The sequence below is a fragment of the Diceros bicornis genome, chromosome 8 (assembly GCF_020826845.1).
Source record: "Diceros bicornis minor isolate mBicDic1 chromosome 8, mDicBic1.mat.cur, whole genome shotgun sequence".
Classification (NCBI taxonomy): Eukaryota; Metazoa; Chordata; class Mammalia; order Perissodactyla; family Rhinocerotidae; genus Diceros; species Diceros bicornis.
In genome coordinates, this window is record NC_080747.1 from 58,566,324 (window position 1) to 58,593,780 (window position 27,457).

Sequence of the window (27,457 nt, forward strand, 5' to 3'; positions counted from 1 at the left end):
GGCCGCGTCCCACATACAGCAGCTAGAAGGATGTGCAACTATGACATACAACTATCTACTGGGGCTTTGGGGCAAAAAAAAAAGGAGGAGGATTGGCAATAGATGTTAGCTCAGAGCCGGTCTTCCTCAGCAAAAAGAGGAGGATTAGCATGGATGTTAGCTCAGGGCTGATCTTCCTCACAAAAAAAAAAAAAGAAAGAAAGACATATAATCAACATTCTTTTAGATTAAACCTGATCTTGCAATAAAGAAGAAGTCACCAGTACCAGAAATAAAAAAGAACGAAAACCTTCCTTGAGGTGTAGGCCACCTTAAGCAGCCAGGTGAGGAAGGATGTTAAGGCAGTTGGGGAGGGTGTGAGGTGGGGGAGGGGCAACAGTAACCACCTCAGTTAAATAGGGGCACAGACTTTAATACCCAAAGGAGGACAGGAGAGAAGGACGGGGACACAGAGCCTCTTGGATAAAGTCAGGATCACTGAAAGACTGACCAATTTGTAAATGCAAGAATATTCAAAACCCTTCCATGAGCATAGGGAGAAGACAGGGATTCTTCTCAACCATGTATGCTGATGTGACAAATCCTGTTGCTAGCTAGCCATGTCACAGATGTAACTGCTACTTCGAGGCTTGGACCCCAGCCCACTGATCACGCCAGGTTAAAGGCTGGTACTCCCACATCCTTAAACCCTCATCTAGTACTACAAGCCTGGAGCCAAAATTCTGCCAAGTCGTACTACTATTGTATTTTGGCCTACAATCATGCCAGAAGAGGAACTGGTACTTCCCTAGTTATGCAGCGTAAAAGCACCACAGCCCAAATACTGAGATCTCTCTCCCACAGCTTATCATCAAGACCTGCTAGAGTTATCTGTGCTGCCCCAGAATGAGATGCGCAACAGAGGGGCTATGCCCTGCCCCCAGCGCCGCTTTCCCCATAAGTTTTCCCTAACTGCACGGCTCCAGTAACTTGTGTGTGTGCTGCCTGGCCATTTCCCTTTGCCAGTCTAAAGAACTTTCAATCTTTGAACTGTTACATTAGGAAAAAATATAAATTTCTTTCTTGTTCAAGTCACCGCATTCCAGAGTCTCTTGTTGCAGCATCTTAGCCTATATGCCAACCAATACAAAGGCTACGTTCTGTCAGGGGTCTCTAAGACCACCCACAGGTTTGATGATTCAATAGGAGGATTCACAGGACTCAGCATATAGTTGTGCTTATGGCTAAGACTCACTACAGGGAAAGGATACAAAGAAAAATCAGCAAAGGACAAGGCACGTGGGGTGAAGTCCAGTGGAAACCTGTCACAAGCTTCCAAGAATCCCCTCCCAGTGGAGTTACACAGGATGTGCCTAATCCCTCCAGCAGTGAGTTGTGAACACATAAAAAGTTGTCTACCGAGGGAACTCATTAGAGACTCAGTACCCAAAGTTTTCATTTAGAGCTAGTAGCATAGGCAACCTCTGCCTGGCACATACCCAAATTCCAGATTTCCAGAAAAAAAAGCAAATGTTCAGGATCAACCACACTGTTTATACAGTTTAGGCTCAGTGACATCAGTTCTGGAAATGGTGGGAACCTCCTAAAATCCATGTTCTCAGATGCCAACCCAGGGCCAACCTTGCAGGCAGGCCTTTCTAAGGATAGTAGTCTCAGGACTGCTATGTTAACTCTTTTCTGCACATGTACCCTAACTAATATTACATATGGATCTAGTAAAAATATAAAAACATTCACAAGAATAATTTACATCAAAATCTGTGAATGAATACCCCTAAGTTATGAAGGAGTAGAAAGGGATAAATAGTGGGGCTTTAACTGTATCTATAATGTTTTGTTAAAACAAACAAACAGAAAGATTCAAAGCAAATATGGGAAAATATTGATAGCTATTTAAACTTATGATGCATATGTAAGTGTCTGTAATTTTGCGTACATTTTTATAACTTTAAAATGTTTCATTTAAAAGATGAAAGCAAAAAATAGCCAAAAAATTAAAATCATACAAAAGGGAGACCATCTCTCATCAGAGCATATCGTCTAGAAAGAACAATGCAGTGGAGAAACAGCTGTGAACCAACCCAAATGTCCCAAGGTTAAGAGAAAAAGTTGTCAGGTCCATAAGAGCATGTCAAATTAAGTAATTTTTTAAAAAATTTCCTGAAAAAAATTTTGGAATGATAAAGATAATGGGTACCATGAAAGAGAGAATCTGAGTTTAGATTAATATTTAAATAGTCAACAGTCGATCAAGAATGCCACCCCCACACTATTATAACAATAAAGTCACAAAAGTTTTTTACATATTCTAGACAAATTACCTACAAAATAACAGGAGATGAAATTATCTACAACTCCACTGTACTATAGTTATTTAGCTTACTATTTACTTGTATTTTCCTAATAATGGAGAGAGAAAGAGAAAGGAAAAACTAGATGCGTGTATGTGTGTATATGTGTGTATGTCTGCAAGAATAAGAGAGAGAGAAAGAAACAGAGAGAGAGAGATGGGAAGAGGAGAGGGGAAGCAGCACTGGAGAGAAAAAGAACAAATACGAATGAGAGAGTTTATATTTCTGGTCTCTACCACTAATTTAGATATTTCCAAATTCAAAATGCACCAGAGGTGCAAACGTCCTACATTTTCAAATAATACTTTTTTGTCATGCTTTTCCAAGACGTTTGACAAAGTTCAGCTCATAAAAAGAATATAAAATAAAAACCATATTTAAACAAGTAGGAAGCACTGGAAGATTTACAGAGTGATCACAGCTCTATAGCATTAATTTGAGAAGGTCCGTATAAGAATTACATCACGGGCCGGCTCTGTGGCTTAGCGGTTAAGTGCGCGCGCTCTGATGCTGGCGGCCCAGGTTCGGATCCTGGGCACGCCCCAAGGCACCACTTCTCCAACCAAGCTGAGGCCGAGTCCCACGTACAGCAACTAGAAGGATGTGAACCTATGACGTTACAACTATCTACTGGGGCTTTGGGGGGAAAAAAATGAATAAATAAAATCTTTAAAAAAAAAAAAAAAGAATTACATCACAAAATATTAACTAACTCTTTTAAAGCCCCTGGGATTCTGCATGACCACTTACATTTAAAATAATAAGTACATTTATTTTATGATGATGGCATTGATGATGTGCCAGGCGATATTCTAAGCACTTTATCTCATTTAATTCCCAAAAGAACCCAATGAGGAAGACACTGTTTCCCCCCAATTTACATGTGCAGAAACTGAGGCACAGAAAGTTTAAGTAAACTGTCTAAGGCAGAGCCCAGACTCACCCAGGCAGCCTAGACTCAAAGCCTGTATTTTTAACTTTACTTATTTCCCCCACTTCATTTCCTATTATCTCATTCTTTATGAAAACATAATATTAAACCAAAAATAACTACATTTCCTATACTGATTACTCATAATTTTGGCAAAGCTAACGTTATTATACAGGGTATGTTCCTCCTGTGATTTAAAAGAAGGCTTCAGTAGCATTTCTCCCATACCAGTATTCCAAAGCATAGCAAAAACACCTGTCTAGGGAAGCGCTTCATTTCCTAAGCTGTTCTATAAATACCTGAAAGCTATTTTTAAAAAATAAAATAAAATAACTGTTCCTGAAAATTGTCATGCCTTCTCAACTTCCCAACGATGACCCCTTTTTCCTGGGCTCCTAGAAACAAGAAATTCTGGCCAAACACTTTTTTTAAGCTCCTTTTATGTCCAGGGCAATGGAAAATCCCTATAAGCTCACAGGGATAACTGACTGCCTTAGAAAATCATACTGATAGAATTATAGTGCCCCAAACAAGGGCACTCGTCTTCCTTCCCACTGCCGTCTCTGCTCCTCAGACCACATCTGTGGTACTGTGTTCAGTTTTGGGTACCATCATTTAAACGAGACAGTAGAAACGCAGGGTAGAGGTAGTTACAGGAAAGAAAACCCTTCTCTCAATAACGCTTTTCACTTCTAAAATACTAAATCATTTATGTTGATTTATTATGTGTATATTACCTCTCTTCCATTGCAAAAACGGGTGCTGGCCAAGTTAGGCAACAGGGTTGAGGGGTGGAGAAGGGAAGGAAGAGGAGAGCCTTTCTGGCAAAAGAAATGGCATTCCCAAGGCCCACACTGAAGAGAGAGTTCAGCAGTCCAGGAACTGAAATTTCTGTGCAGCTGGAGTGTAGACAGTGAAAGAGATTGGAAATAGAATAGGCCAGCTGGGAGAGTGAGGGTCAGATCATCAAAGCCCTCATGAGTCAGGACAAGAAGGGGTTGGAAGGGATGGGGGGCAGAGGGGGGCAGGGGAATAATAAGAAGCCACTGAAACTTTAAAGCAGGAACCAAATCTCTATGACTACAGTTTGGATAATGAACTTTAGTTGTACCATTTGAAATTGTCAATCCGATATTCAACTGTTTTGGACTTAAAAAAATTGCAATTACCTATGGCTCAACCTCATTAAAAGGAAGCAGGAATGGAGACAAAGAAACTGTTAAATAGTGCAGGTAAAAAACTAGAAATCACCACACAGTGATAGTGAGGATATTGTTATTGAAGCAGAGAAGCCGAATGGCATGTCAAGGCTATTACAGATGAGATGCTTGTGTAGGAAAAAAAATTAACTAGATGACCCAAAATCTGGGTTTAAGATCTTGAAGGAACCTTAGGCAATATGACAACCTCTAACCACCCAACCCCACCCTATTTTTACAGCCAGAAAAGGGATGTATTTTCAGTCAAAAAATGTATTATGAGTATGTTCCAGGTGCGAGGCCCCCTGCTAAGCACCATGAGCATAAAGAAGCTTCAAGGAGCTTAAAACCTAATAAGTCCATCTGGAGGGTGGCTACAAGACAACAGAGAAGCGAGTCCCTTAGATCTCACTGCTAGTGGCAAATGAGGACCAGAACTCATATTTCCTGACTCCTAAAGACCAAGGCCTTTTGCACTGTACTCTGCTGCTCAGATTTCCAAAGCTTCACCTGAGGTAGGCAGCTATAGCTAGGTCTCCTAGCCTCAGTATGCCATCTAGGAACAAGAGGAGGGGCAACAGGACAGGAGTTAAGTGGCAAGCGCTTGTGACTCATCAGGGTACTGCTCCCTCCCATAGCCCTCCTTCTGGGATGGCCTCTGTGCTCCATGAGCTCGGGGCTCTTATGTTTCTAAATCTCTTTTACCCAAGTACAGCCCTTTCTATCATTACCCTACCCCATCAATTTCTTCTCACCTTTCTACATATAAAAAATTCAAAAAAATCCAAAATCATGGGAAAACTATATGACTCCATCATAACACTAAAACTGAAAATTCACTTTATCTGAATACTCAAATTACCCTTATAATTTTGTCTCTGCATACCTCTAAATTAGGCACATGTTGACTAGGGGTAAGTTGTTGACTAGGTTTAAGGCACATCACCAATTTTCTCCAAGAACAGTTCTAGAAGGGGAAAAGATAGAGGCAAAGGTCAAGTAAATAAAGGAATGCAAATTCTTTCATTGACTTCTTTGCCTAAACCCAATTTATCTCTTTATTCACCTTTTTTTTTTTGTATTTTATTCTATGTTATTTCAAAGATAACTGGAGGCAGCTAACTTTATCTCTAACAGTCAGAAACTAGAAAGGAAATTGTGACACACTCTTTGTCTTCAAAAGATGGGGTCTAAAAAACATTCTACTTCTATCCTTCACATATTTTGCAATGGAAATATTATTCCCCATCTCCTTTCCTTCTTCCTAATGATCTGGAGTTTCTAGATTGGAACTGGAACCTGCTGTAAGTACGATCTTTACAGAATTAGAAGTAAAATAAGCAGGAAAACCTGAACTAAAATGCTCACTACTACTCTCAGGCTGATAAATTTTCCTCTTTGCTGTTTTAATTTTTTTCAAATATGTAAGTAATACATGAATGCATGATTGCATTTTAAAAATTGAGCAATAGAAAACAAGCAGTCTTCTCTCACCATCCCGTCTTCCAATTACCATCCCATTCCCAAAGGAAGTCATTGTTATTTGTGTTATCACTGTCACCAATTTTGTCATTAAAAGTCAAGAGCTAAATCTTGTTGCCCTCAAACATAATATTTTGACATATAATGATAAAATACATAATCCTTTCCATATATAGAATATGTAAATAAACTCAGAACCAGGGAAACAAAAACGATGTGGAGGTCATTTATCTCATAATAATAAAATAGTATATACTTATTTTAAGAAAATTTAATATTTACTGGATTAATGAAATGACAATCCAGGGCAGGAAACAGAGTTAAGAATATCAACTCATCAGTTTTCATATACGACTAGATAAAATTATCAGCATAAACCATGTACTAAATTTCTGGAATTTTTTTATTAAAGAACTGAAGTTGAAAACAAGGTATTATCATGCAAAGAGTAGTACTAAGTTAAAAGTAAACAGTCTAAATAGTCTATATCTGGACATAAATACTAGCTCACTCTTTTTTTTTTTCATACTGATTTTCCCACAGGAAGGAACAGATTAAAGGGTGGATTACTTCAAGCACTATAAAGGTCTCCAGACTGACCCCACTCTTAGAGGGAACTCTTTCAGAGGAATAATGCTATAAAGAACAGTGAAAGCCCAAGAAAACCCACAACTGAGCCCTTCAGAGGGCCCTCATTCACAGTCTCCATTGACTGCCCTGGCCTCTCTGAGGGAATTCAAAATAATTCACTGCCCACCATAATACTGAATTCACAACAGAGAGGAAAAAAGGTGATGGAGCTGCTTTGCATCTGTTTAATTTTTTACAGGAATGTTAAGGGGGTTAATCTTCTACAAGTCCAGTCATGTGCTTTCACAAAGGGCCACGAAAGCAGTCGCGAAGCCTGCCATGACTCAAAGGGAGGCTCTTTGTGTCTTCTTTTCTGCACTATGTCTCACAAAGAAGCTGCCTAAGTTCCTAGGCTTCGGGCTCTTGCCAGAATTCTGAAGTCAGGGAAGAAGCAACAATGATGTCATTGCTCCTGAAGACCACTGTTGGCTGAGATAATGAAGATCTCTTCACCCAGAGTATTATCATTTCTGTGGCATACATTTCCTAAACTCTCAAACACAAAAGTGTCCTACTTGCTGGGATGAATGTCATGTTTTTCTTTATCTTCTGCATTAATGAAAAGAAAGCATATTGAGACGTTTCCCTCTCATATTTTTAAAACTTAAAAAACATATTTTTTAAGTTTTGCTAGTAGATAGTATTGGATTAGAGTAGTTTACTCTTAAGAAGAGATGAAAAATATGCTTTTTTATGAAGGATAGGTATGTTATTCAATTAATTTTCTGATATTCAAAGTCCAGTAGTTGGTAGGAAACATACATCATTACATAAATAAGATCCATTTCTCACCCATTTATTTCCCAATATATCTATACATATGGCTTAGAAAAGCAAATCAAATTACCCAAAGAATATTAAAACAGTTATCCTCACAAAATTTTAAAATAATGGACTCCACTGAAAATCCTTTACAAGCTATGGAACCTCTCTGGGAGAGAAGGGACAACACAAATATGTATATACACAGAAAATTAAATTCAAGGAGTTTGCTGACCTCTTGATGCCCTTGCAGACTAAGAAACTCTACTTTACAGAGTACAAATTTATTAGAAAAGAAAAATTCTGTCCAGCTCCTTTTGGAAAGTATTTATGTAGAACAATGACTTTCTTAAGAGATTGAGCATTTTCTTAAAACATTTTCTAATTTTCCCCTCCTATCTGTCTTATGGTAGGCTCTTCTTCAATTATATACAATGTTTGTTATGAAAAAGTAAACCTCCCTTAAATTATTATAAACAAGAAACTTGAAGGAAAATAAAATTTTCATTTTTATTCTCAGAAGAGAATATTAGATGAGGTTAGACAAAAATAGGTGGATATGAATTAAAATAGGCAAACCACATGTGCCAGGGGTTGAAATGAATTATCTCATTTAGTCTCAGATATGAGACAAATATTATCCCCACCTTTCAGATCCTACAAAATCCAAGACAGACATTTATTCTCTTCTCAAAAAGATGGTTTAGTGTTTGCCAGGTAAAGTCTGATACAAGGACACATTCCAACATTCCAAAAGGAAGAGATATGCAGTCTAGCATATCTTGTTCCTATAACACACAAGAAGGCCAGGTGGGTAAAACTGTGTTTAGGGAATTTAGAGTTCAGCAGAGTTCAAACCACAGAGTGTATAGTGGGGAGTGGGAGTCACTAATGAATAGTAAGATAGATAAAATAAGGAGGTTCTAAGTCATAGAGGACAATGCTAAAAAAAACTATGTTTTATCCAACAAGAAATGAGGAATGACAATGAATTTTAGACTAAACAGTGACAATGTAAGTATTACACTTCACAAAGATCACTACATCTTCAATCAAAAACTGTAATCTCCAAAGCAGGGTACCAGGGTACTTATATTGCAAAGATATATAAAAATAGTTGCTGGAATATGGAAAAAAATAGAACTTCTACCAAAAGTTATCTTTATTACATTCTTTATAATTTCTATCTCTGTGAATGTCCTATAATACACGTTATGCATGTTCTATAATGGATAAACTATAGCAATACATTTGTGTGTGTGTCTACACACACACACACACATGGTGTGGGTACACAATCAACAAAGTTTGGTAACATTCTATCTCAAAATCGACTAGAGGGAGGCAGGTCTAGAAGCAGGAGAATAGTTAGGAGGCTGTTGCAGTACTTGAAACAAAAAATTATTAGGCTCTGAACAAAAGTGGAAACAATGGAGACTGAAGGGGCACTCTTGAGAGCTTTCTGGGTGTATAATTTGTGGGTCCCACTTACGTATTAGATAAGAGATGTGAAAGTCAGAAAGGTTACCTGGGTGGATGTCAGTACCATTCACTAGGACTGGGATCCCTGAAAGGAGAAGCAAGGACTAGTTTAGGAACTGATGGATGGTTAGAGAGAAGCTCAGTGTTGGCCATGTTGAGTTACAGGTCTTTGTGGGATGTCCAAGTGCAGGTAGCCAATAAGTAGTTGAATATACAGTCTTGGAACTCAAGAGAGGAATGCGAGCAAGACATACCACTGTGTAGTTCCCCCACAGATCACCAATGGTACAAAACACAAGAAAAGAAGAGGACAAAACAGAACCTTAAGGAAGACCTGCATGAAAAGGATGGGAAGAGGAAAAGTTATCAAGGAAGGAGGCTAAGAAAGAAATCCAAGATGTCTCTCCCAAACCTACATCTAATCAGACACCAAGTTCTCTCCTTTTACTTCCAAAAGATGGACATGTGACATCACTGTTGAAGTTCACTTGTGTTGGGATATTTATATCTATGAAAATAATCGTGAAATTATTTCATGATCTTAAAAACAAATTTTAAAAATTATGCTTTCTGTATATTAAAAAAATAACAAGTAATACATATAACAGAGAACCTTATCTTTGCCCCCCTGAATACTATGCTCAGAGGTCGGGTAGGGGTCAGGGATAGCATAAAGCATTCTGTTGTGCATGTTTCTTTGAAATTTTAAAAGTTAAAAATGTAATGTTTATAACAATCACAAACAGCCTCACATCAAAGTGACCCCGTAAAAATGTTTCGCTCTGCTTGTTAAAATGCGCTCAACCCCATCCCCTCCTCCTTTTTCACATTGGAGTAGCCTCACTGGATGCTCTCATCACCTCTCACCTGGATTACTCCAGTCAACTCCAAACTGCCTCCATTCTCTCACCCCTCTATTCTATACTCCACATGAATGGAAGACAGATCTTCCAAAATAACACATCACAACATATCACTTCTGTGAGTACATTGGGGGTTTTTGTTTCATTTATTTTTTTAACTTATAAAATAAGGTCTTTGTAATCTAGTATTAACCGGCCTTTCCTGAGACAAATATGAGAAAAAGATATAAACTATTGTTTTGTCAGTGGTGAGAAACGAAAAAGGAAAGATATGAGTGAGATTATGAGTTGACTGCCCATCTCACATAGGGCACAGCATCTCAAGGTAAGCAGAATTTCCGTTATATAGAAGAAGTAATGGTATGTGGAGAAGTTGTCCAAAGTGCCTAAGGTTACACAGCTAATCAGTAGCAGAGCTACTATTTGAACCCAGGTCTGTCAGGCTCCAAAACCCATACCAGAAAGACTTGAGGATATTCATGAAAGTGATAGTGGAAGCCATAAAAAGAGCATCTCTTTTGAAACTATGTAGGATAAAACTGAATATGAAGGAAAATGAAACACTAAATGATACAAAGAGAAAAGAGACCCAAAATAACTGATCAGAGATTGGAAGGGATAAGGAGGCTACAGTAAGTGTGACAGAAGCCAAGAGAATTGAAAACTTAAAGAAACAATATGCTAGCAAACGTCATGAAGAGGTTCAAGAGAATGGGCTCTGAGAAAAAAAAATCTGTTGAAATTTTTAAATGTCTTTCAGAATCTGGGGGCAGCTATTTATTTATGTAAATGCCAAGGATGAGGGCCAAGCTGACGGGGAGCTGGATAAGAGACTAAGTGATAACAAGGAGTGAGCAAAAGAAGATACGTTCTTTACAGAAATTTGGCAACAATGATGATGAAAAAAAAATCTACAAAGGGGCAAAAGGGCCCAAATTCCAGCCAAATATTTATGAAGGCAGAGAGATCCATATCATCCATCTGTACACTCTTTGCATCTCCCACTTGAGACCCATGAGCATCTTTATGGAAGTTCATAGAGAAGAAAAAAAAATGCCTTGAGAATAAGAGGCAGAAATCTGTGACAGACACCATAGTGACTAAGCAAGCAAGCTCTACATGGTAAATCTGGAGCACACCACAGTCTCTTCCGTGCTGTGCCTCCCACTCCGGAGTCCCATTCAACTACCACCCTCTGATACTCAGACAGACTATACAATGAAGTCCCCCTAGATCATCAGCATCTTTAGACCATCTTAGACCATCTTTCACACTGTGAATTTTCTTATATGTCACACTGACTGTCCAACATAGTATTTCATTTTTTACCTTCCTGACAAATTTCAGTTGAAAGCTCCTTTTGTTCAGTTTTAAAAGTACAGTTATGCATCACTTAATGATGAGGATAGATTTGGATAAATGCCTCATTAGGTGACTTTGCCATTGTGCGAACATCACAGAATGTACTTACACAAGCCTAGATGGTATAGCCTACTACACACCTAGGCTATATGGTATAGCCTACTGATCCTAGGCTACAATCCCGTACATCATGTTACTGTACTGAATACTGTAGGCAACTGTAACACAATGGTAAGTATTTGTGTATCTAAACGTAGAAAAAGTACAGTAAAAAATACAGTATAAAAGACAAAAAATGGTACCCCTGTATAGGGCACTTACCATGAATGGAGCTTGCAGAACTGGAAGTTGCTCTGGGTGAGTCAGTGAGTGAGTGGTGAGTGAATGTGAAGACCTAGGACATTACTGTACACCACTGTAGACTTTATAAACACCATACACATAGGCTACACTAAATTTATAAAAAAAAGTTATCTTTCTTCAATAATAAATTAACCTCAGCTTACTGTAACTTTTTTGTTAAAAACTAAGACACAAACACACACATTAGCCTAGGCCTACAGGGTCAGGATCATCAATATCACTGTCTTCCACCTTCACATCTTGTCCCACGGGAAGGTCTTTGGGGACAATAACATGCATGGAGCTGTCATCTTCTCTGATAACAATGTCTTCTTCTAGAATACCTACTGGAGGACCTGCCTGAGGCTCTTCCTGAGGAAGTGTCATTCTTTTCAGAAATACGTCCAGGGTGGTTTTCTTGGTTTGTTTCTTTTTTTCATCACAGATTTGCTTGTAAGCAGATAATGCACCATAAATATTTCTCCCTATTAATGAAAACGTTTTGGTGTTGGGGGTCTATGTTTTCAAACTTTTTAAGGAGCTTGTTGAGGTCTGCAAAAGCTTCTGCTAAACCTTTCACTGTGAGTTTTCTTGGGAGTTCTTTCTCTTCTCCTGTAGTTTCCTTTTCTTGCCTCTTCTTGAGCTCTGCGTTCCTGTTCCAGTTCCAACAACGCCTCATTAGTCAATTCCTCAGGAACCACCTGTAGGAGCTCCTCAATGTCATCTTCATCCACACCCAGGTTAAAGTTGTTTGCCATCTCAACCACAGCCTTGTTGATTTTTGCAACCGCTTCATCCTTGGCAAATCCTCTGAAGTCATGGACGAACCTCTTGAGTGTCTTCTTCCATATGCTATTTATATACTCCCTGCTGGCATCCCTCCAAGCCCAAGCAAAGTTCTGATGCTATAACCCTTCCATAATTCCATCAGTGTCTTCTGCAGTCGCAGAAATAGTGTGGGCAGAGGTCCTCCTCAGGTAGTAGGCCTTAAAAACTGCTATAAGTCCCTGATCCATTAGTTGGATCAAAGAGGTGGTGTTCGGAGGGAGAAACACTGCTTTGATATTGAGATGAAGATCACTAATAAAAGGAAATGTCTAGGAGCATTATCAACAATAAGCAAAATCTTGCAAGATGTGTTATTCTTCAATCCATTTTGCTGGCATAGCAAGGAAGGAGGGCATCCTGGAAGAGGAGCTGGGTCATGCATGACTTCTTATTGCTCCTGTAGCACACTGGCAGCGTGTGCTTACTGATATGCTTGAAGGCCCTGGGGTTCTCACTGAGCCAGATCACAAAGGGTTTCAACTTGTAGCCTGCAACACTGCCCCCAAGCAAGACTGTTATCCTGTCCTTAAAAGCCTTGGAACCTGACATTGACGTGGCCTCTGTATGGATGAAAGTCCTTTCAGGCATCTCTTTCCAGAACAGCGAGGTTTCATGCATATTGAATATTTGCTCAGGCAAGTAATTTTCCTCCACAAACAGCTTATCCAAAGTTTCCAAAAATTCTTCAACTGCCTTCATATCAGCACTCACAGACTCACCACTCACTTTCACATTATGTAATGACTATGATTCTTGAATTGTTTAAACAATCCAGAGCTAGCAGTAAATTCAGCATCATGGTTGGATCCAATCTTTTCTTTCAACATCTCAAACAAACTTTTTGCTTTGGCTGCAATTGCCATGGTGCTGAGAATACACTTCTGTGTCTTGTCTTCAATCCAGGTCATTAGAAGTATCTCTATGCGTTATATAGGCCCTTCTCAACTTTTTGTTAGTCTCATCGCCTTCAATAAAGCAGATCCTTTAACAGCTTCCATTGCTTTGCTCTTTTTCTTCAAGATGGTAGCAATGGTGGAATGGGACATGCCTGATTGGCAAGTAACAATCATCACTGATTTTCCACCTTTGTAGTCCTTAATCATTTTTAATTTTGTTTCCAGCTCAGTCACTTAACATGGCCTCTTACTGGCAACATTAGGAGAGGGTTTTTGTATGCTTAGGAGCCATGATAAACAAACAACATGAGATTAAATCAAGCACAAGAGAAAATGATGCAATCAAGGGATGCAGTAAACATGAGATATATGAGGCTGCTGCTGGCATTAACACACACGTTGTTTTACAGTACACTTCTTTTTTTATAAGTAGAAAGAGTACACTCTAAAATATAACCATAAGAAGTATAGCATAGTAAATACATAAACCGGTAACATATTTGTTTATTATCAAGTATTATGTACTATACATAATTTTATAGAATAGGCAGCACAGTAGGTTTTTTACACCAGCATCACCACAAACACGTGAGTAACACATAGCACTACAAGGTTACGATGACAGCTACGACATCACTAGGTGATAGGAATTTTTCAGCTCCATTATAATCTCATGGGACCACTGTCATATATGCAGTCTATCATTGATGAAACATCATTGTGTGGCATATGCTGTACCTGCAAAACCTGCACTTTATCATCAAACTAAGAATGTGGAGAAATTCTTAAATTATTTTCCTTGGGCAAGGTACTTAACATTTCTGAATTTCAGAATCAATCATTCATTCATTTAATCAATATTTATTGAGGACCTGCTGTGTGCTAGACTCTGTGCTAGACCTTGAATAACCAATGTTGAGGAAAAATTCAAGTAATCCCACCTATTCTATGTCATGTAACTCTTGGGAGACTTAAATGAAATAAAGCTTATTAAAGAACTTTGGAAACTATCAAGAAGATATATACCATGGTGCAAATCCTTGACCTGTGCTATCCATTACAAGAGCAATTAGTCATATGAAGCTCTTTAAATTTAAATTAATTAAAATTAGATAAAATTAAAAATTGAGTTCTCCAGTCCATTAGACACATCTCAATTGCTATATATGGCTAGTGGCTACCCCACTAAAGAGCACTGATGTAGAACATTTTCATCATCACAGAAAATTCTATAGGAGAGCAATTGCCTAGAAGCTGAAAGCAGAAACACAAGAGAGAGTGTGTGCATGACACCAAAGGGAGAAAAACAAAAGGGATGCTATGATGAAAATGCAACAATCATATGCTCAAAGAAAAATGGCTGCTGATTCTTATAAGATGATAAAACTACGACAAAGGGAAAATGTAGTCATGACAACAGAGTAGTAAGAAGTAACTTTTATTGAGTGCCTAGTAAGCACCAGGAACTAAAACTAAGTGCTTGACATCAATACCAGATTAATCCAAAGAACAGTCCTTTGAAGTAAGTACTATTATTTTCTCTGCCTTGTAAATGAGGAAACTGAGGCACTGATAGGTTAAGTAACTTGACATAGGTCACAAAGAAACTTAATGGTAAGCCTTTGGGAAAAAACTACACCAAAGGAAAAAAAATTTTACGGCATCAATAACAGCTTAGACATTGAATCAATTTGAATGATTAGTTGAATTAGGTATTAAGTAAAAAAAATGAGGTAATATGATTTATACATGTGGCTTTTATACTTTTAGTTATTAATAGTTATTAATAATATCACCATCATATCATCACCATTACGTCTCTACCTAACTTTTGTCTTCTTTCCTTAGGAACGTCTTCCTTTGTCCCAGTCATTGCATCTTGATTCAAAACCCAGGCATCCTTCAATATCTACCTGAAGTCCCTCAAACACTCCAGCCTTCAGGGACATCTCTGAAGTCACATGACATGTTTTCTAAATCAGTCATTAGAATGCTAATTGTATAACGGTTGAGTTTTAATTTTATGTTTCTTTACCAGTCTTTACTGAAGTATATTATACTCTTTGATGGGAGAGCACATATTGAGCCCAATAAACAAAAATAATGTATCTTTTATCAATAATATAGGTATTTGTTTAAAACTCATCATTAACCATTTCATATTATGTCTTCACATTTTTAAAGGCATAAACTATGGACACTTACTCCATCTCTGATAAATGTTTTCATTTTCTTATGAACTAGCTGGAAAATGTGAGTTCTTTTTCCTTCTCTGTGAGATAGGAAATAGTAAAGATTGTTAGAGATACATGGTAGATAGTCTTATAGCAAAAAAAAAAAAAGTCACTGCTGAGATTTCTGATTTCTTTAGTGTTCTAAAGACCAAGTTTGAAGATCTAATTTTAAAACTGGCTCAAGAGATCAGATTCAAATGTTTGAGTCTGTTTTTACAGGATATCCTTGGCTAACTTTATACTCTAAGAAATTTAGCACAGTTGGACTGTCTTTCTTTGGCTATGAAACACCTTTCATAGGAATGGCCATTAAGGTGGGGTCAGAGTGTGCGTGGAAAGGGGGTTGAACAGAGAATGTATGTGATCCCATCTTAATGCAACATGTTCTTATATTAATCAAAATATCTTTTCTGAAATAATCACTTATATTTTGCCCCTATACTTAGAAATATGAGGGGTATTCTCAACGGACTAAACACTGAGCACTTGCGGTTTCCCATTCCCACTAGTTTTTCTGCCGTATATCGCATTCAAGCTGTTATTTAAGCTTTAGTCACTGGATCTGGGTACCTAAGGTAAGGAACTGCCTTCATGACTGGTCTTATTAATTTTTCCTTTGTTATTGCCAAGAATTGAAGAAGACTAAAACAGATGACCCTCCCTATTTGTACTGAGGGAGGATTGGACATGGTACCTCTGTCACTTTCAACACCGTTATTCTATCTCTGGACCAAAAGTTAGAAAATCTGCAAAAGTAAGTATATGGGCTCATGATGATTACATTAATACTATTGTTATCTGATTTGCATAAAAATGATATGATATGAAAATATGATATGATTTTGATCATATCAAAAATAAAACACCAGGTTTCTATATTCACAAAGAGAATAAAATAAATTTGATTTCCTCTTTTAATCATAAAACATTCTGCGAGATTTTGGATAAAATTTTATATTTGTAGATATTAGTTAGAAAAAGAAAATAATAGTCAAGTAGGATTAAGACTCCAAATTTAACAGTATAGACATCAGAAAACTGAAAATTCCAGGGTTCTCCTAGTGACTCAGGATGTCAAAGCCATGTTTCTGATGCATTTTAGATTATAAATCATGTGGTGAAGTATGCTTGAGTTATGAAGAGAAAATTTATTTTATCTGACTAATTTTATTTGCAACTCTGTTTTTTGTTATTTTGCATTTGACATCTTATCATCCTTCATCCTAAATTACATGTATAAAATGAGGGGGAAAGATTCTAACATGAGCCCTTTCAACCACTCCTTGATAGATATGGTTTCTGCAACTACAACAATATGGAACTACAACAGTGTGGGCCACAGAAGTAAGATAACTTGTGCAACAGGAATGAGACTTGGAAAACATAATGTTTATTCTTCTGTGTCTGTGCATAAATGAGTCTCTAATCATCCCCAAGCAATGGCTGGGAGGCCTTGAGTGAAGGAGGGGAAAAGGGAAAGGAAGGAGGCCATTGGACACTAGGCTTGTTGCATCAAGAATATAAAGAGAATCAATATTCAATTTCTGGAGTTCAAATAAGATTTTTCAAAAGAGAAGAGATTTGTAAGCTAGGCTGTGTGGAGAAAGAAAGGATTTTCTAAGTCGTCTTAGTTCTTACATAACATATCAATGCTAGGCCTAAAGGCTGGAACATAGAGGTTCTTTTATATGCTTGTTTGGTTTTTATTTGTGTGTTCCTCCTATGAGAGGAAAGTTCTGGCCATCATAAGTCTTAGTCATGAGACTAAGCATTCAATTAGAGGAAGGAAAAGACACACCTGGCCCTCATGATCTTGCACTGCTTCTGGAACGAGGGAGACAAACAGGAGTGGTGAGACAGTGGTCCTGACTTCTTCCCAGTTCCCTTCAAGGCTAAGTCTCAGAAGAGAAAGGACACGGTATAAAACATACAGATCTTTGAGGACCTCCAAGAGCCAAAGCCTTTTTTCCTGCTCTGTTTTGGGGACTCTGGAAGGAGAACACCTCATGGGCTACTAGCACATCCATGTGGTTGCAGTCGAGGAAGTCATGACTCCCGTTGGTTCCTGTGCTGCAAGAACAGCAATATCGGAGTTTCCTGAAGAGCCTGTCAAAAAAGGCTGCTGAACTAGGGTCACTGTGGTCCCGCAACAGAAGCTGTGGGTGGATCACATGGGCTGGGTAAACAGGGTCCTAGCCAGAACTCAGGGTGGTCCGCTGCACCAGCGAGAGCAGCCTCTAGTCAAGTTGAGAAAGACCTGCAGTGCATGCCAGCAGGGCTAGCAGCAGCCAGGCAGACAAGGAATATCAGCCCGGTGGGAACTGCTCAGCCAGCCAAAGAAGCCCATATACTGGTTAACATGGAAAACTCCTGTACAACATCAAAATGTGATGCATTCTACATTTAGGATAGCTAGGTTTTTTCTCCATGAATATTTGTAAAGAATTATTATGTGCTACAATGCAACCACTCTATTAATAAAAGGAAGGTCCAGTTTCACAATTCCTACTACTTAAATTTTTGGCTTCCCGTTTACTTAATTTCTATTCAGGATATAAAACTTGAAGTTAATTCAAATTATTTGAATTGCTTTATCAAAGTTGTCATAGGGTCACAAAAAGAAGAAATGGAGAGGAGTGATGCTCTTGGGTACACTGAGTTGAGGCCTGAGTTGCAATAGAAAAGGGGTCATATAACCAGGAAAGATGAAATATCCATAAAAATTGGGGTTTTATTCAAGAATAAAAATCTGGTGATTACTGTAATAATTATTTTGTCCAATACCCATGCTTCAGATCTCAAATTTATAAAAGTAATCCCAATCTATGCCATAAATGTTCATTAATTACTTCTATACATCTGAGATGATAGGATGCTAGAACATTTCTTCCATAAATTTAAGAGAAAGAGAACTGGTGAGTGATGGAAAGATGCCCAGGAGAACTCAGATGATAGCAACCCTCTAACAACCATACAAATGCTTCTGCTGACTTTTCAAATGTTGGGTCATCACAGATGAGAGAAGGATGCTGAAGAAGACAAAAAAAAAAAAAAACATATCTAGCCTGATTAACTTCATTCTAACCTCCTTTAAACATAAATAGGGAGGAGCAGCTACTACCCCTAGCAGTGATTTCCCTAGGACTTCCCAGTAGACTCAAATACCAAGCCCAGGATCATGGAATGAGGAAGGATAATGTTTATTTGCATTAAATTCCTATATTAATTTTACCTATACATGTCATCCAAAACTGAGAATGAAGAAATTAAAAAGCTATCCTAATTTCTTGTTACTAGAAGACTAGTCAGCGGCATTTTATTAGTATGGGGATCATGGCACAGGACATAAAGAGAATCTGCTTTTATCACTCACTTCTCTCACCAAAAGGGGCTTAGACTGCTTTTACCCCTTTAGCACATGGGGTAAGACCTGATAAAACTTGAAGACATGAAAACAAAACTTGCCAAAGTGCTGAGACAGAGAACTGAAGTTAGAATGCAAAAAGTTTTGGTACCACAAAGACATTATTCTTAACATTTAAAGAGCACACCGCATAATATCAAAAAATGGGCAGAGGACTTGAATCAACATTTTTCCAAAGAAGACATACAGATGGACAACAGGCACATGAAAAGATGCTCAACATCACTAATATATGTCCTCTGACCATTTTTAAATCAGATTGTTTCTTTTTTGTTAATGAGTTGTATGAGTTCTTTCTATATTTTGGATATATGTCAGTATATGTCATATGACATATGACAGTACAAGCTCTTTGCCATTAGTCTTAGCAATATTTTTTTGGATCAGTCTCCTCAGACAAGGACAAGAAAAGCAAAAATAAACAAGTGGGATTGCATCAAATTAAAAAGCCTTTGCACAATGAAGGAAACCATCAACAAAACAAAAAGGCAACCTACTGAAAAAGAGAGGATATTTGCAAATCATATATCCAATAAGAGGTTAATATTCAGAATATATAGAGAACTTACACAATTTAGTATCAAAAAAAACAATGAACCCAATTAAAAAATATTCAGAGAACCTGACTAGACATTTTGCCAAAGAAGACATACGGATGGCCAACAGGCACATGAAAAGAGGCTCAACATCACTAATCATCAGGGAGATGCAAATCAAAACCACAATGAGATATCACCTCACACCTGGCAGAATGGCTATCATCAAAAAGACAAAAAATAGCAAGTGTTGGCAAGGATGTGGAGAAAAGGGAACCCTTGTACACTGTTGGTGGGAATGTAAATGGGTGCAGCCACTATGGAAAACAGTATAGAAGTTCCTCAAAAATTAAAAATAGAACTGCCATACAATCCAGCAATTTCACTTTTGCATATTTCTGAAGAAAATGAAAACACTAATTCGAAGAGATATGCACCCTTATGTTCATTGCAGCGTTGTTTACAATAGTCAAGATACGGAAGCATCCTAAGTGCCCATGGACAGATGAATGGATAAAGAAGATGTGGTATATTGGAATGGAATATTACTCAGCCGTAAAAAAGAATGAAATCTTGCCATTTACAACAAACTGGATGGACCTAGAGGGTATTATGCTAAGTGAAATAAGTCAGACAGAGAAAGACAAATACCAGTAGCGTATGATTTCATTTATAGTGGAATCTAAAAAACAAAACAAATGAACAAACAAAACTAAACAGAAACAGACTCATAGATACAGAGAACAAATTGGTGGTTCCCAGAGAGGGGAGGGGTTGGGACAGGCAAAATAGGTGAAGGAGATTAAGGGGTACAATCTTCCAGTTATATAAATAAATAAATAAGTCATGGGGATGTAACGTACAACAGAGAGAATATAGTCAATAATATTGTAATAACTTTGTATAGTGACAGATGGTAACTAGACTTATCGTGGTGATCATTTCTTAATGTATATGAATATCAAATCTCTATAATGTACACTTGAAACTACAGGATATTGTATGTCAATTACACTTCAATAAAAAAAAGTAAATGAATAAAGAGCACACAGCAATTTGTAAAGCACACTCAAGAGAAACAAAACCCTCCACAGAAATTGGTTAAAAAATACTTACAATAAAAGACTCTCCTTTGGACAAGAATATACACAAAGGCTTAGGATTCTTGGCATTACCAATCACAGCTCTGAAATAATGGACAAATGTGTCAGCCCAAGAGCAGAGAACAAGTTAATGTTTGTGTGTGGGGTGGGGGGAGGACATATAAGTGGTTATAATAATCATGAAAGATGAAAAACGAAAAAATAAAAAACAATTTGAACTAATGCCTCATTGAGAGTCGCCAAAGATTTTTTCCAGATACTTAGGAAGGTACTGGAAAGTGATATAGGAATATACTATATATAATTACTTACCTACAGTAAACTTTATATTCTCAGGGAAATGGCTCCAATCATTTCTAAAACAAATCTTTCCATCGTATATGAATTCTCAATTTCAAGAACTTCCATTAAGAATTTTCAAATGTATATATTTACGCCAGATGGATCACAGCTGAAAGTTAGAGTAAAATTTCTGGGCCCGAAAGAACAAAACCAAGTATTCAGCCCCCGTTGCAGAATCATGCATTAAAGGAGTACTTATTTTGGCCTGAGAGCAGCCCTCACATTTTAATTCACAGTCCCCATAATCTAATCTCAAACAATTTTCAAATAAAAATATTATTTTTGTGCTACAATTATTTTTCCCATTGTTCCATTTCTCTTCAACCTATATCACTAACCTCCACCTCATCTGCCTGAATGATGCTCCGCAGGGAAACAGGGATAAAAAGATCCCATAAAGAAAGAGAGGATTGAGAATAACACACCTGAATACTCTGTAGGGATCAAGGGGATCACAAACAAACAAAAAAATTGTTTGAAAAATACCAAATGAAGATGATCAGGAGCAAATAGCATTGATCCTCATAAATAGATTTTATATTTAAGCTTAATGACTGATGATCCAGCAGGAAAAAGAAAACAAACAATGACAGAAATATAAATAAAATCTACTTTACAGCAAATTATCTTCTTTAAAAATATCAATCACATTAGTTAGAAACAGAAATGATGAAACAAAAGATTACTAAACGGGCAGAAATATTTGAATTCCTTACACAAATGCTTCCCACTTACTAACATGCAAGTTTCTAAGTTGCACATGGAAAGAAAGTAAGCATAGGCTTTAAAATGTGTTTAAATAGGTACACTTGGCACGTGCGGAGTCAAAATGTACTTAATATTTTACTAAAAACAGGGTCCATCCCTCCTAAGCAAAAATGTTGACATGCATAAAACCAAACACTAAAAGTATATTTTGATAATAGGATATATTTTATATTCAGAAAAAGCAAATACATTTTAAATACTAACAAAGTTTTTTTTGGTATGAATTGCTCTTTTGTGAGTTAATAATCAATATAGTTACTTCTGAGTCAGTGATTATTTAATTTAAGAATCAATATCTGGCCTAACTTATCTGAATTAGCTTTATACCCTAATATAAATTAATTGCTTTCAATTTCACTTCAATCACCCTTCCAACTCTCTTTCTCCATTAATGCCACATTAATAACTAAATAGTAATCCAGCAGCTCTATATGCTCAATACAGTTTGTGTCTTTCCACATTCAATGTTTTATTAGAAGAAAGTATGGAGTTACATTTGCAACACTTTAATCCTGGTCTATTCAAACAAGGTCCATGAACATTGTACCTATTCATGAAGAGATAGAATATGCCCAGTAAGACATTTTCACACAAGGAAATAAAGTATTATCCTCTACGTTTCACAACTAAAAGCTCTTTAACTATCATTCTGCTTTCTGATTCTTTTATGTAATAATTCAATCTTCAATTGCCTTTTTATTAATAATTATTATAAATACCTAGATTGTAAAATATACAAAACAAACCTGAAAAGGAATTCCATAAATATGATTAGTATTCCCATACAAATCCAATGGTATTAGCCTTGACAAATGGCTGACCTTTAGATTATATTATAAACTAAAATATATGTCTGTGAAAAATTTATCTTTTAACATCTACCTACAAGAATGGTTATTTGACAGATCTTAATGATTTAGTAATATTATGTTCCATGCTTCACTTAATAAGAAAATATCTGCTAAAATTAATTTCTCTTGTTCTATTTTTTATTTTTTTGGTGGGTTACAAAGCCCATCAATGTTTCTCTTTGATAGGGGCATACATAGGTCATGAGAATTTCCAAATACAAAGGATTATAGCACCTACTGATGTGTCCATAGATTCAAGGAAGTACTCTGCGCCTAGGAAGTTCCTAGCATCACTAAAGCAAGGACTAGTCTTCCCATTATTCTAGTTTTTGTTTCATAGTTTCATTCCCTGGCAACCAGGAGCAACTCCCAAATCATTTCTGACTTGTACATGTTTCCCACCTGGGACAAAGACACTCCTTCACAGCACCATGACAACCACACCAGCGACACAAGCACTTGGGTTCATGCAGGAAAATGAAAATCCTGAAAGGAAGCTAAGAGATAAAGGCTTACTATTCCTTGTTTCCCACTAGTAGGAAGTAATTACAAAAATTACTTTAACACAAAGCACCTAGTGAATGAATAGTTCGTAATTTGAGGGGAGAAGCCTAAGGGCCTAGGGATTAAATAAAAAATATGAAAAGCTGAATGATGTCATACAAGTACAGCCCCCCTCCCCCCCAAAATAGACTGCTTATTGATGACAATGTAGACATTCCTGAGAGACGCTCAGGGGTATATACTTTTTTTTTTTTAATTTTTTGTTTGTTGCACGGGGGTATATTTTTTTCATCTGCGTTTAAACTGATGATTGATTTAACAGTGGAGGTGAACTCTATGACCCTTTAATAGTTTATTAACCACATCGTTACCAAGTAAAATTTCAAAAGCAGTAAAATATAAAATAATTTTGTCTAAACTAAAAATGCCAAAAATGGATGTAATTTCCATACTCCCAAAGCAGAAATCAGAAAAAGAAGTAAATTCAACTCTCCCCTCATGATGAAGCAGACAAGTTTTTTTTAGCATAAGTATGCCAAGTTTATATTTGTTGTTTAATAAAAAGGATGGTATTCCTTTGCCAGAAATTAGCAGTGTATGTGTTATGAACACCCACCAATTCTGCACTGGAAGAGATTATTTATACTGCCAAATGTAAAACTGCTTTAGGTCTTATTCTTTAAAAAGTAATTCTAAAGCAGAGTACTGCATCTGTGATTTTACAAGTTCAATATACATTTAAACAGCTCTTCATATTTTTACACATTTCAAAGACAATACAACTTCCCTATTAAGAGTCAAGGAAAGAGAATTTGTGCAATATACAAGAATGATTGAGGGTTTTTGCTATTGTTGAATTGTACCATATAATACACTATCTCAACAGGTTCAGAGCTGTGACTTTTATTGAAAACCCAGATAAATATTCTTAGAGAATAAGAAAATGAAATAGATGCTTGCATTCAGTCAAGTGGAATAGCTTAGGATTCTTAAATATTCTTAGAAGTTTTGTTTTTAGTTTCGTTTTTTGAGGACATAATGTCCTCCTCTCCTAGAGTGATGGGTAGCAAGCATCTTTCATGGGCTCCCAATGCTTCAATGTACACCTTCTGATTCTCATTGACACAGAGTTGGGAAAGACAGTAGAAGGCAGCAGAGACATTTCAACCATCCATGAGCCAATACCTGCCACCTGACTCCCAAGCTAACCTCCACCCATCCTTACCACAACATGTATATAAGGGCATTCATTCATTGACTCTGGGACATGATTATGAAAATATACTATGCATTTTTTTAATTCACTCACTCTTCCAATGGATATTCTAACTCAATATATCCAAAATTATACCCACTTGTCATCCTCCATCAAGCCTATTTCTATTTCTCATTTTAAATACCTAAATTCTGGAAAGAGAATTCTCTAGTCTTCTAGATTAGAACTCTCTCTCCATCCCCAATACCTACTCCATCAATAACCCCATTAGTTTTACTTCAATCTCAATCCAATTTTGCTTCCTTCTCTCCATCTCACTACTACTCACCTAGTTCAGGTCATAATTGGTTTTAATTTAGAACACTTGCAACAAACTGCAGACCTCAAATGAGTGGCAGTTCTGAGTTGCTAAGCTGACAAGGCAAGAAATGCGGCCAGGCAATTACTGTGACAACTAGCAAAATATAGCTGAATATTTATTTACAGGAGCCCTACTGATGAAACTCTGTAGGGTCAGAAGTGACTTGTTTATGATCTAAACTCCTCCTGATGACTTTCTGTCACAGAAATTTATGAAGACCATGGCCCTCAAATGCATTTCTTCCTAAGTAGGTCTTATCTTATGTATTTTATTCCTCTTTCTATAACACGTTGAAGAAAGATCTCATGTGTCTCCTAAAATAACATCCTGAATTGATCCAGAAAAAGCACTATTTTATATAATACGCTAGTTTTCATTTATAAATCAGTATACATTTCTAACGCTAGAATCCGTTCAATTTTATATTTTAGAATGATGGAATAAGGTATAAAAATATATTCTTAATTTCATTGGGAAAGTATTTAGTCCATGAAAAAGCTTGGCTCTCAGTCCTATAACCAAGAAGTTAATAGAAGAATTTAAAAGTTATAGAATGGTACTTAAAGTTCTGAATCTGAATCTCTTTTTACCCTAGGAAGAGATTTACATTTTTAAATGTATGGTTACAATTTAAGATTCTCAAAAGGAAGTAAATTTATATCACCAGAAACTCAGTTCAATCAGAACTTAATAAATAAAAAAAATAAAAATTGTTAACTCAGACTAAGGTTTATCACGGAACATTGTAAAAGAACCGAATGATTCTGTTGGGTCAAGTTTTTAAGGTAATTGAGAGTTAAGAGACTTGCAAGACTTTTCTTTGACCCTTGAGGCGTTGAGAACCTTTCCAAAATATATTACTCTAGTTTGCGGCCTACTTCTACTACAAAGTAAACTTCTATTCACAACTTAAAAACTCAAAATAAACAGGCTTCAGGATCTGAATTCTTAAAAATGACTCATTATAAAATCTGAGTATGTGGACGTCGATGCTACTGAAATTTATATTTTAAATAATTTCCTAAATAATTTCTCAAATTACCTTAATCATATCCAATTATTTTAAACTTACATACCTTGACTACTAAATTGTTTTCCCTAATCTAGCATCTAAAAATGTGATAGGTACTAAACATAATATTTCTCACAACATTCTTATTTCAAGAAAAAAAAATAAACTTCTCTCCTTCCCTATAAATGTCAGACTACTGAAAAGTACCAGGGCTGATATTTGTAGAGACAGATACCTTCAGGGACTGAAATGGAGCAACAGGGTACAACTTGGTGACACTATGGGTACGACAGCTGGAGCAAACGGGAGGACAGTCACGGTGACTCATCTGGTTCCCAGTCCTCCAGTACGATTCCATACGTGTGGGCTATGCTTTTCTAAAAGATATTTAGGGGCTGGCCCAGTGGCGCAAGCGGTTGGGTGCGCGCGCTCCTCTGCGGCGGCCCGGGGTTCGCCGGTTTGGATCCCGGGCGCGCACCTGATGCACCGTTTGTCGAGCCGAGCCATGCTGTGGCGGCGTCCCATATAAAGTGGAGGAAGATGGGCATGGATGTTAGTTCAGGGCCAGTCTTCCTCAGCAAAAAAGAGGAGGATTGGCAGATGTTAGCTCAGGGCTGATCTTCCTCACAAAAAATAAATAAATAAAAGATATTTAACCACTGCCTCAAAAGAGATATTTGATATTATTAATATATAAAAACCAAAACTATAGAAAAAGTACCGTATCCTTTATATCCTTTGACACCAGTCTTCTGATTTAGAATGATATTTTTAAAACATAAAAATACAAATGAGAATTAATAGTAATGTATCCATAACATGAAGATGAAGGCAAGCAATGTCTAACTGCTCAACTTTAACAAAACTCCTAATGTAAATATTTTGCACAAAATAATTAATATTAATACTTAATAACAATAACAGTGGCTAGCATTGATTAAGCACCTATTATTGCTGAGAGCTACATTCAGCAACTTGCATATATTATTCTTAATACTTATTACAATTGTGCAATGTATTTTAATTCTCTATTCACAGATAAAGAAACTGAGGCTCAGAAAGGTTAACTACTAATCTAAGGTGACAGAACAACTTGATGCTGTAGAGCTATCCCTCACCCCTGTCTATCCAACTGTAAAGTATATTCTCTTTCCATTACACCACAGGGACCCTCTAAGAGGCACACATTTCATAGGACTGTATCTATTAATACAGTCCTATTAGTTCAAATCATAAATTTCTCAAAATATTTTCAGGCTGTGTTAATTTTCAATTTATTTTAAATGCTACCATTCCATTAGTACAGCATATTAAGGGAAGCTGGTGACATCTGAAAATCAAATAACTAGGTAATAACCCTCAAAAGGCAAGACATGATTAATCTAGAAGACAGATGATTGCTAATTTAAGATTATTTATATCCCTGACATTTCCCTAGGGGAAATTTCCATTACTTTTAATTTGGCCTGGCAAAAGTAAACACAGACTTTTTGAAATTTGGTTAAAAAAACATAGATTCTCAAATTTCCTTTCTTTTCCATAAAGGGAACTACTATACCCAAATTATAAGAATGTCTCTTTAATTCCAAATTACTTTCAGATATCATTAAAACAAACAAAACAAATAGAAAACCTTCACGTGTCATAATTTACTTGACTTTAATGGTTCAGCCTACTTAAAATAAAATTCAACAGAATCGTTCAACTCACTGTTTCTTCCACATTGTACAAAGTTTTGTAAAATAGACCTTAAAGTTAAATAGCATTCTTATTTTCCAATGTATCTATCACACTGGTCTTAAAATAAAATACAACTCTGCCATGTCAATATACCTCACTTAAAAAGTTTTCAAATAATATTAATAATGCATAATTTAGATACTTCTAGAAGAAACAAATATTTTCAAATTTTAACATAAGCTAGAAAAAAGATAATTTTAACGTGAAACTAAAAAAATCATAAATAGCAAACATATTG

The 27,457-nt window shown here is 36.6% G+C and overlaps 1 protein-coding gene across 4 annotated transcripts in view; it reads right to left on the reverse strand.

The window, feature by feature from the left end:
- Positions 1-27,457, reverse strand: part of ADAMTS3 (ADAM metallopeptidase with thrombospondin type 1 motif 3) — a 266,272-nt gene that overhangs the window by 119,716 nt on the left and 119,099 nt on the right. The gene's annotated exons all lie outside the window — the stretch shown is intronic.